The sequence below is a fragment of the Galeopterus variegatus genome, unplaced genomic scaffold (assembly GCF_000696425.1).
Source record: "Galeopterus variegatus unplaced genomic scaffold, G_variegatus-3.0.2 Scaffold1048, whole genome shotgun sequence".
Classification (NCBI taxonomy): Eukaryota; Metazoa; Chordata; class Mammalia; order Dermoptera; family Cynocephalidae; genus Galeopterus; species Galeopterus variegatus.
The window spans coordinates 83,515-95,168 of NW_007727159.1; the positions used below are offsets into that span (position 1 = coordinate 83,515).

At 40.8% G+C, this 11,654-nt stretch overlaps 1 protein-coding gene across 4 annotated transcripts in view; it reads right to left on the reverse strand.

The window, feature by feature from the left end:
• CHCHD3 (coiled-coil-helix-coiled-coil-helix domain containing 3) overlaps positions 1-11,654 on the reverse strand; it is a 293,112-nt gene that overhangs the window by 20,370 nt on the left and 261,088 nt on the right. The window lies entirely within an intron of this gene.

Genomic DNA, 11,654 nt, shown 5'->3' on the forward strand with positions numbered 1-11,654 from the left:
AAAGTCTTAGATGAGATGATGGAATTTCAGCAGGGTCTGAAAGAATGGAAAGGACTTAGGTAGTTACAGATAGGACAGGAAAGGCACTCCAGACTGACAGTGAACAAGGCAAAGGTAGTGGAAGAAAAGAGAAAAGGCTGGGGCTGGAAACAGTGACATCACTAATAAACTTTTAAAAAAAGATTCATATCGAAACTTACATACAGACTAAAAAGCCAAAACACTTTCAGCAAGGACGCGTTCTGCAAGGAGATGAAGGAATCCCATAGAGTAATGAGTAAAATATGCTCAGAAGTTAGGTTGTCAGGGAAGGTTGTTGTGTGAAAAAAGACATGAAAAAATTTTTCATATCTTAAGGAAAGACAAAGGAGGCAGAAAGGAGGCTGTGCAGACACGGTGCGGTTAAAGAATAACACACAGAGTTTTAGGCTAAAGCCAGGAATCCACAGGAAAGAGCATTAAACAGTGAGGCTGCTGAGACTGGTGAGGAGTGGGAGGCAATGGTTTGCAGGGTGGGAAACTGCCAAGGCCTATGAGTTGTGGGACAGCAGCAGGAATTCCTGTGAGGAAGCCTGCTCAGGAGAAAAGGAACAGTGCGTGGGAAGGAGTACTCTCCTAAAGGAGCTGGCACAGGACAGCAGGCACAGGCTGTAAACTGGAGGGAGGCCCAGCTGTGCAGCAAGGCAGCAGCACCCGAGCTGGTGTGGGGGACTCCATCACGGGAGATGCTCCACACAGGCAAAAGATCTGCCAGACCCCCTCCTATATCCCCCAAGTTGTACTACAGCACACAATCTTATATATACAAAGTACACGTGTCTAGGGCAGGGGTATATTTATGCATTTTCCGATGGTCTTCTCATGCTTGCACCGAGTGCCCACTACTTCCAGCGTGAGCCCCCTTCTTCCAAAACATATGTGCACTGAAATGAATGGCTGATTAATGGTTAATGGAAAGTGGAGAAAATCTTGGCATAAAATAAAGGTTATGGATGTTGATCAACTATGATTACTTATTCTGCATAAGCTCATGATGTACACAAGCTAAATGTGAAATCATATAACATATATATGCTGATATATGCATAAAATATATCTGAAAAAATACATGACTAGAAATAGCAGTTGCTTCCAAGTAGGGGAACTGGATAGATGGTCAAAGAGTTAAGGAGATTTACTTTTTTATTTTACTTATGTATTAATATTTATATTACTTATTTATTATATTTAAATTTCCTGTCGTGTACATATTGCTTTTCAAGAAATAATTTATTCAAAAAAATGCAATGACATATTGTTTATGCATATTTTGTGTACCCTGAGAAATTGCTATAAGAAAGTTTGCTCTCCCCCCCCCCAGAAGCCTAGGCACCACAATACCTAATGGCAATGTCATTTCTTTGGGTTTTATGGCACTAAATAGAAAACTGAAAACATAAGACATCAGCGAGACACCAGATAAGAATCTCACATGCAAACACTACACAAAGACAAAAATTGTAATTGGGAAATAATTCATAATGCCTCCATACATATCAGCCTTCAGCACAAGTTCAGCACAAGCTCTTCTGATTTAATAACTCAGCAACCTTGTGAGAAAAAAGACAGAAACTGCCAAATGATTTAAGTCGAGGAGCAAGGCATTGGTAGTGAAGTATAACATAAGTATTTGAAAAGCCTGGAAGATTGCCCCACCCACGAAATTCTTCTAAGGTGATCCCCCCTTTTCTTTTTAACTGCTCCCTCCCTACCTCCTCCCCTCTCTTAATTGTATGTAATCCCCAGAGCTCAGATCTTTGCCCCCACTGTTCTACAGTTCCTCGTGAAGTTACTGTTCCTTCTTCAGGGGTTCTCCTTTTGCTTTGTGTGTAACTAAACTGGATTTCTAGTCTCTCTTCGCCAGTCAGTAGCTGTATGATCTTAAGTTTCCTTGGGCTTCAGTTCTACTATAAAATATACAGATAGTAATCTTCCCCATCTAAAGACAGGGACCAGATCTGATGATCCTTAGATTCCTTATAACTCTAAGACATCTATACTAAGCATTAACTGGATATGTTCAATATATTCCATTTTCTTATCCAAACAAGATTTTCCTTCCATTTTTCACCAACAGCAATATCATTAGCTCATCATCATGCACTACACTTTGTGGGTTTTGCTGTAATTCAATACTTTATATTTTAAAAACCCTTTATATTCAAGAAGCCATCTTTCACTCTCAACTCTTCCTCAGTTTCCCCTATCATCACCCTAGGCTAAGCTTTGACTTCATGCATATAGTCTCTCTGCCCTCAGTGGCCTCCTTTTCATGCCAATCAACATGAATTCCACACTAAATGAATAGCCTGCAAAATGCCAAACTTTCCTAGAAGTCAACCAGGATTTTTCCTTTTCTCTCTCCTTCACCTCCCCAAACTAATTTTATTTCCAAAATATTTCTCATATTCTTTACCCCCTCACAAGGTACTACTTGTGGTGCTGGGAGAAACAGTATTCACTGAAACTTTTACTAAACCGCTATTTACCTATTCCGGCCTCAAAGCAAAGGAAAGATGGTGACATTTGCAAGGTTGTTTCCAAACACAATCTAATATGAACCAGTATAGTAACAGCCAAAGAGCACAACTACACATATTCCTTATAAAATTATAAAATCATTCTCTGGATTCATTTTATTTTTCACTTGTGGGTAAGGGCACTATCTACAGCAGTGTTAAATTTCCACAGGAAATAAGTCATTCCAGAAGATTTGAATACGGAGGCTTTAAAAAGTGCTCACGGGCCGAGCCTGTGGCACACTCGGGAGAGTGCGGCGCTGGGAGCGCAGCAGCGCTCCCGCCGCGGGTTCGGATCCTATATAGGGATGACCGTTGCACTCACAGTGCTCACTGGCTGAGTGTGGTGCAGCTGGTCTCAAAAAGGACAAAAAAAAATAAAAAGTGCTCACATATAACAATTTTGTACATACCACCATGAATCCTTGAAAGTCAGAGCACTATAAATATTAACCTTTTAATTCCCTAAAAGTCCCTGGAAATGAGAATACAGTCTCTTTGATTTTGGAAAATGGATATGTTTAAGGGAAAAGAAGAATGTAAAAGGCGAGTTGCTAATCCATAACATTTCATCTGTAGCATTAAACAAAACTAATCACACACAGTAACATCATTCACTAACTTTTGGAAAATAAGTAAGTACATTATGAATTCAAGTATTTGCTAATATTTTCCTACTTAACACTGCACAAATTAAATATAAAAACTAGAAGAAAATATAACTTCAAAGCACGTTGTAGCCAATAAAAGTGAAAAGTTTACATGGGTATATAAGCACGTTGAACCACATGTACTTGTATGGAACATCCACACAATAATTCTGAAATTAAAAAATTCTGACATGCTTTTTTTTTGTTCTGATTAACTAAAGTATTCAATACTGATGCCACAGAAGGCATTAAATTCCAACACATCATATAATCTTATCCTCTTGTATTTCATAAATGGATTTAAGCATTTGTCAGAGGAGAGGACGGGCAAGATTTAGCAAATTGGCTTACCATTCTAGGCTGCTGCTGAGAATAAAATGAACAAAACCAACCATGAAGTATGGAAAACAATAATCTACTACACGAATTCTTCAAATGATTATAATGAGCCTCATATATGAGTATTTCAGAGGTGGAATCTCAAAGATTCCTCTATAAAGGGATAATGATGTATTACTGCAGGACCAAATAATGCATTTCTCAATTCATGTCTGGATTGGTTTCACCATGCTGAGCTCCATTAGTTTTACATCTCCCTAAGGGTTCCAGTTCAGCAGTATTAATCTATGTCATTATACACATCCCCAATCTATGAATGTCTGCCTTCTGAATGTCCCTTAATACAGCTCTCCTAGTTGACTGTTTCTGGAGAAAAATCACAAACTAGGGAAACTGGAATCACTGTAAATTCTCAAGAAAATACTAAATCCTGTCTCCAATGTTATCACGTTTCTGTGGTAAACTCACTGACTCTTCCCCTCTTTACTATGATTATTCATGCCCTCTTCAACCTCCTCAAGAAATCTCACCACTTTCACTCTTGGCCAATATACTGGCCTCCTATTTCATTGAGAAAAACAGAAACCAAAAGATAATTTGCTCATCTTCCCATCAGGAAATGTGGTTCAGTACCCATCTTCTCCTTTTCAGTTGTTACTTTGGAGGAAGGGTTTCTCTCGTAAAAAGAAAGGCAATTCCTTCACGTGGATCCAATTCTTACCTCCCTCTGAGCCTGCCTTCTAGTGGGATTTTCTCTCCTTCTTGCTTCTTTAACCTCTTTTCTCTTCCAGACTCTTTTCACCAGCACTCAGCATTCTCTAAAATAGTGCTATGCAACACAACTTCCTGCAGTGACAGAAATGTTCTAAATCTATGTGTACAAAACAGTGGTCACAGCCACATGTGGCTACTGAGCACCTGAAATGTGACTAGTAAAAAAGGAAACACATTTAAAATTTTAGATTTAAACACTGACACCTGGCTAGTGCCCACCACATATTACTGAAAGCACAGCTGTAGCAAATACTACCCTTACAACAGTTGTGTCCACTTGCTTACCTTCCTTCCATTGTCTTTCATCCACACCAAAGTGGCTTCCTTCAAAAGAACCACTACTGCTAAAGTCAGAGACCTACAGATGAAGAAATCCAATGATTTTCAGTAGACATCTTACATGACCAATCAGCACAGACTTGTTCCAGTAAATTAACCCTCTTTCTTGACAAGAGTGTCTTGGCTTCCATAATATTGCACTCTATTTTCCTCTTACCTCTTTGGGTCATCATCTTCTAAATGGTCTCTAAATGTTGGAGTTCCTCAAGGTCATGACCCTGGAGGTCTCTCTGTTCTTCTCTCCATAGGTATCTCAACCATTCTCATGGCTTTAAATGCCACTGGTGTGCTAGCAACTATAAAAATTTATATCTCTAGCCCAGCCCTCTTATAGGTGACTGCCTACTGGTATTTACACTGAAGGTTTTACAGAACCATGTTTAAATTCAAACTTTTAATTCCCTCCTCTACCCCCATTTTTTCTTTCTTCCTCATAAATGAACCCTTCAAAACCAGGGAGTTGTCCTCAACTCTTTCATTCTCAATATCCAATCTGTCATCAAGTCTTGTCAATTAAACTCCTAAAGTAGATCTAGAATTGACCCATTTCTCTCCATCTTCATTGTCTTCAAGCCACCATAACCACCTGCATGAAAAATTTCAATAGTCTCCTGATTTCCATTCTCCATCCCCTACCCTCACCTCTACCGCAATTCATTAACAACTAGGCTGCCCCCTTAAACTACAAATCTGATCTTATAACTTCCTAACCTTTCAAAGACTCCCACCTCTCTTGGGATAAAATCCAAAATACTGGTTATGGCCTACTAGATCCTACAAGATGGAGTTCCTGACTCCATCTCTCTCCACTACGTTTTCCCACACTGTGCTTCCTTTCAGAACCCTAAAGGAGCGAAGCTCCTTCCTCAGGGTCTTAACACATGCTGGTCCTGCCGCTTACCCTAATGCCTACTGTTTTAGCCTTCAGATCTCAACCTTAAGAGAGGGTGTCTCTGACCCTCACAGTCAATTCCCATGGTACATGCTCTCACAGCACTTGGCAGCACTTTTCACAGTTACCATTGTCAAGCTATTTGAGTGGCCAGTCATTTCTCCCATTAGAGTACAAGCTCCAAGACGGCAGGGCTCACATGTCTGTTGACTTTACCACAGTATTCCCAGTGCCTCGCACAGCCTCAGCCAAACTCCATAGGCTGCTCAGATCTCTCCCCCTGTGGAGTCACTGGTACTGCATTGGCCAGTGTGTGTGTGGGAATAAGGTGGACCTATGAGGAAGAGTGGCCAAACTACGCTAGGGAGACAAATGTTCTTAATACCTGAACTGGAATTGAGAATGAGTGTCTCAATAAAGTGTATGACCGAAGTTACTCAGGTTCTTAAATACAGTCACTCTGTTAGCCACTTACCATGATGGTTAGAAACATAGGATCTGGCATCTAAAACATATGCGAGAGTACTTCAAAAAGGTCATGGAAAAATAGAATTAAAAGATAATACAAATCTCTCCATGAACTTTTTGAAATGCCTTTGTATGCCCAAATTTGGGTTCTACCTCTTACTTGCTATGGAAACTTGGGCAAGTTGCTTAGTCTCCTTAAGGTGCAACTTTTTCATCAGTTCCCACTGTCTGACATTGTTATGACTAGTAAAATACTATTTAAGCTCTCAACACAATGCCTGGCACAGAGTAATATTTTAATAAGTGGTAGCTGCTATTACTATTTCAACTAATAAATTTCTGTAGGTTATTCTGGGAACCTAATTATTAGTTATCACCTTATTTCCAAAGGAAAATGGGTTTCTACTTTCAAAGAGCCAACTTAACAGCCAAGTTTTAGAACATGATCCATCTGAAAGTTGGTGATTGTTCATGTAATTTGAAGGTGGCCACAAAGTGTTCAGGTGGTAGAAAAAGAAGAGAAGGCTACTGCACGTGTTTCTGATAAAGGGATTAAAAAGATGCACTCACGTTAAAGTCAAACCTTCAACCTGGGGTATAAAATTAACATAAACCTATATATCTTTTCTTTCCTCAACTAAGTTCTCTTGGGGAGCAACAGTCTTCCCTATGAATAAGTGGAATTGTATTTGAAGTAATTATATCTGGCACAGATTTGCCCACTGCTGGTGGCAGTGCTGCTACTCATGACTAGGTAGTGAGGGGAACTCAACAGAATGGATGGCAAAATGCTTTAATTTGCTTTAATAGTAGCAAGATCCTGTTTAAAACAAGTTGGATGTTTCAAGAATAAAAAACACCACACAATTAAAGTTCTATTACCATTAAACCAATATTCAAAACAGGCCAGAAACTGGTTTTCAGCCTCTTCAGTGAGTTTCTGTATCTTTCAGGTCATAAATGTCATTCTGTAATGTCAAGCTGGCAGTCCTCAGCAGGAGGCCTAGAATTGTTGGTGTTAATGAAAAATGTTGGGATAACATTTGAGTTTATTTATGCTGTGAGGTCTGTTCCTTCCACTACTCAACCCTCAAAAACGTTAACCACCAAAGGACATTCAAAAATAATAGGGAGAAATATCAAAGTACTAATGAAGATTTCATTTTCAAATGGTTTTGAATGGACAGGCAATGACAGCATTGGTTGTAGTGGCCCTTTGGCCCAGTCCATAAGCAGGGATGGGGGATGAGGATGGACTTTAAGGACTTCTCTCTTCTATAATACATGTATGATGGCTGGATGCAAAGAAAACCTAAATAAAGATTAAAGATGGTCTTCCCTGTGCCTGAACAAGGATGTATGAGAGTCTGGAGGCTTATACATAATAAAATCACAGTATTTGTGTATTAATTACTATTCAGAAGGTAACTGCACATTACTAAATGATTATGTGAAAAGCTTGTAAAATGTGGAGTTTTGCTATATCATATCATATCATATCAAATCATATCAAATCATGGTAAGAGACATATAATGCCTAAGCTTATACAGCAGACCACGAAATAGAAATTTTCGATTTATCTGCCTAATTTCATCAATGTAAACTGTCACACTGGCTGATCATGGCCAGGAACTCCAGTTTCAGTTAGGGCTAAAGATCCCGGAAAGAGAAAGATCTCCAGTACTGCTCAGGATTATAACTTCAGTTTAATATCTGAATAACTGGTTTGGTTATCTAAATTGAATATATTAATGAGACCATTTTTATCACAACCACATATAATACAATGAAGCAATGAAGACTTTTATCAAAGCTTTTCAACATGATGGTAAATCAATTATAATATTAATTTCCACCAGATACTATCAAATTCTACTACTTGTTAGATCTCCAATATTAGCTATAAGCACTGATATTTAGCCTGAAGGAAAAATTATTTAACAGATGGAGCTTTTCCTACTTCCAGTGTTTAAGAGAGAGGTCATTTGACTAAAGCCTTATTTCCCTACCTATAAACTAAGGCTTTTGCTCATGAGACTCTTTCAGAAATGCACTGAAGGTTAATATCTTTGCATGTATTACAAATGCTAAGCAAAATGGAATATTAGTATATTCTCTTATTCAATACAAAGAAGATGGCAGGTATGACTGCACATTAAGGACAATTTACCAATAGATGTTTATATCCTGATTACTTTGTAGGTCCCTGCAAATGCCAGGCACTGTTTCACTGGTGCTCAGGCCGCCTGAAACGAGGGAGATGTAATGGGCTCTCCTACTAAGAGCCATATCTGGACAAGAGGTAACAAAACAAAAAGTCCTGTTTTGTGCTATTTCATTCATCAAACTGGCAGGAGAAAAGGTAAAAAGAAAACAGAAAAAAATATTAAAATTGCACCATATAGCCTTTCTGCCTGCCTTCCTTCCCCACCTTCCTCCTTTCCCTTCCCCCAGCCATCATCCTTCCTATTTCTAATTTAGGCACTGTCAATTAAGGGGTAAACAGAGAATTTTTTTTTTGGGGGGGGGGGCGGGCTGTTGGCTGGCACAGGGATTGAACCCTGGGTCTTGGATTTTTAAAATATATGCTCCTAAAGCAGGAATAGCAGTCATAAAGGAAAAATGCCAACTCTCTCAAAGCTTATGCTGGTGACAGACATCACTAATCAATCCTGACATTCTTTCAGGCTGTGCCTTCCACAGCCTCAGAATTATCCCCAGCAAAATGCTGCAGGGAGCCATCATGATCAATTGGAGTTGGTGCCTGAAACAAAATGTATTTGCCTTCCCTCGCACTAAACTTTCCCCCAGTGTTCTAGCTTTAGCACTGGGTTGGACTCTTTTGGATCTGCATTTTCCTCTGGTCCTGCAGTTCAGACTGAACATTTTGTAATGTTGAAATTCACGAGAGGCCTGGCTCTCTTCCAATAAGCACTTTGCCATACAAAATCCATGGTTTCTGAAAGTAAGAAAGAGACCAGATAATGCCTCTTTCTGACTCATTCCTCATCCTTCTAAAAGGGAAGCAAAGCTGGAAAAATCATCTAGGCTTACAACTCTCTTTCATCACTTCCTGAAAAAAAAGAGTGGGACTCCATTAATGTCTAAGCTTTGACCTTAACTATGCCTGTTTTCAAGGCTGATTAGAGGCTCAGATTCGGGATTTACCCTTTCTAAAAGTATGTGTTCAAAATAAAGTTTTACGATAGTTACTAGATTGCCTTCATGAGCATTTTAAGAGTATCTTCCCCATATATTAACACACTTGCTCATTTGGCTTCATATTTAATTGCACTGTCTCTCCAGAAAGCCCTTAATGACACCAAATCACATCCAACTTTTCATAATTTGGCTTCCCCTAAATCAGAATGCAGGGCTTCCCAGGCACCATCTTACTGCCATTGTGGGCCAAATATGGTTCTCCCCAGCTGCTGCTGTACTTCCTCCTTTTATGGCAGAGGCTTGCCTGTTCACTCCAAGCCATTCCAGAACAGAAGCCTTTCAAGCAACAAGGGGCTGTTAGATGCAACCTGCTTGGGCCGGAGCCACATTCTGCTCCCACTGACACCTCAGGCATGCTGCTGTCTGTGTTCTTCGTTCTACTACTTGAGAGAGGACTGTCTCTCACTTGCACAAAGGATCTCCCTAGATAAAGAAGTTGTTAATAGAAGGTCAGAGAACAGCGAAACCTTGCCAGGATTTAATTCGATTAATGTAAAATAAAAGCCTCAAAATCTGAAATATAAACATGAAGGCAGATTCAGCTACGACTAAATTGTGGCTGCCTGAAAAACAGACAGAAGCCAAAAGAGGCACAAAGGGCATCTCCATCTGTACCTGGGAAGTGAAAGAAAGGTGGCGATTTTTCTGTGTGCCCCCCACAGCTGCCAGCTCTTAAGAAAATGCGGGTTGCAGGAGATCGCTTTATAAAGGGCAGCACTCTATTGCTTTACAAAGAGTTGAAAAGCTTTATATAATTTTCCTGGGGTCCTGAGATTTTTTTTTTTTTTTGGCATTACACATAATGTATTTGTCCATAGGATAAACAGAGACACTTTCCCCCACAATTACATTTGCTTAAAGGAAAACACAGCTGTCTTTCTTGCATACTAAGACGCAACTGGAACTAGTGAGACCAAACAAAGATTTCAAAGGGAAGAAAAGTTTTTACAGCATAAAAGACATTCCACTATACCAAAGTGCATTGAAACCAAAGAACCAAGGCAAAGTGATGACTATTCTCCTTGGAGACAAAAGTCCTATTGAGCAAGAAGCTATAAGGTGCCACTTTCCAGAAGAGCCACCTGCTACTACTTGGAGCTATAGCAGATACTTAGGAGCCAGAATTTCAGACACCTTCCACCTCTGGGGTCTGTGTGGGAGAGTGTTTGTGCATGTGTGCCGTTAGGCAAAGCCAATAGGTAATTACTCGCCATCAAGTTGACTAATTAATAATTCCTTCTTAGACACCAACATTATTCTGCTAGCTACTGTGCAGAGGAAATCTTTGGAGAAACATGCTAACTCAAATGAAAGCAGGTGAGTCACCCATTCTTTTGGGAAGATACTGTATTGCTAAGAGGGCCCACATCATCCAAAGTATGGAATGCAGTAAGAAAGGATAATGAACCTAATTAGAGTTAGTTATTATTTGATATAGTTATAATTGCATCTAATAACACTGTTGCCAGTAGTGCTGTTTCATGTGATGTCCTCTTCATGTGACAACCTTTTCATAAATCAAAGCAGAAGCCAATACCAGTTTCTTGTACAGCCTGCCTGACAATAAGAGTTAACACTAAGCCTTAGCTGTTATCAATCTTCATAAACGTGTCCACGACGTGTCAAGACCGCTCCACTTTACAGTGGGGCTGCTGCTAATACTTGCAAGGGAGTCACCCACTAGGTTAATGGGACTTGACAATTAGTAGTTTTAATTGAGCCAGAAAAAAGAATGGCTTTCTTATCTTTTTCTTAAAGTATATAGGAGTTTTCTTCTCTAAGCCTTGGTTCTATCAGTACCTTGCTCAGAAAATGCCTATTATCAAGTTTAATATAAACTCATGAGCAGACAACAGAGACCTCATGGGAAAAGTAGGTAGGTAGGCTTTTATAAGAAGAAAACTTGTGACAACCGCGCCGGGAGACCGAGCAGCCCAAGGCAACAAAGGTCAGGAAAGACGGCAGTGGCGACGCAGAGACGGAGAGGAAGGCGCTGGACCGGCCCAGCTCTGGGAGCTTTGTGAGTGACCCCCAGCCCAGCCCCGCTTGGGGGGCAAAGGCCCGCCCGGCCCCCGCTGACCACACCAGGCTAGGCGCCGGCACCACCACTGCCTCCATTTTCTCCAGGGGGGGCGGAGCCGGCCGGCTCTAATCGGGCAGACCAGCCATCTTCGCTTGGCGCGGCTCCTCACTGAGCCATGCCACTTGTGTGCCTCAGCGTGGGGCCCCCCAGGGCCTGTGGAATGGCCACCAATCCCACTCCTCCCGCGGATCTCTGGCGGGGGGAGCCCCCGGCCAGCGTCGGGAGGGCAGGGAAGAGGATCCTGGCCAGACTGTCACTCCACCCCCCCGGGGGCCTCGGCCCCAGGTAAACTCCCTGCTTCCGGGAGGCAGATACCATCTCTGTGGCC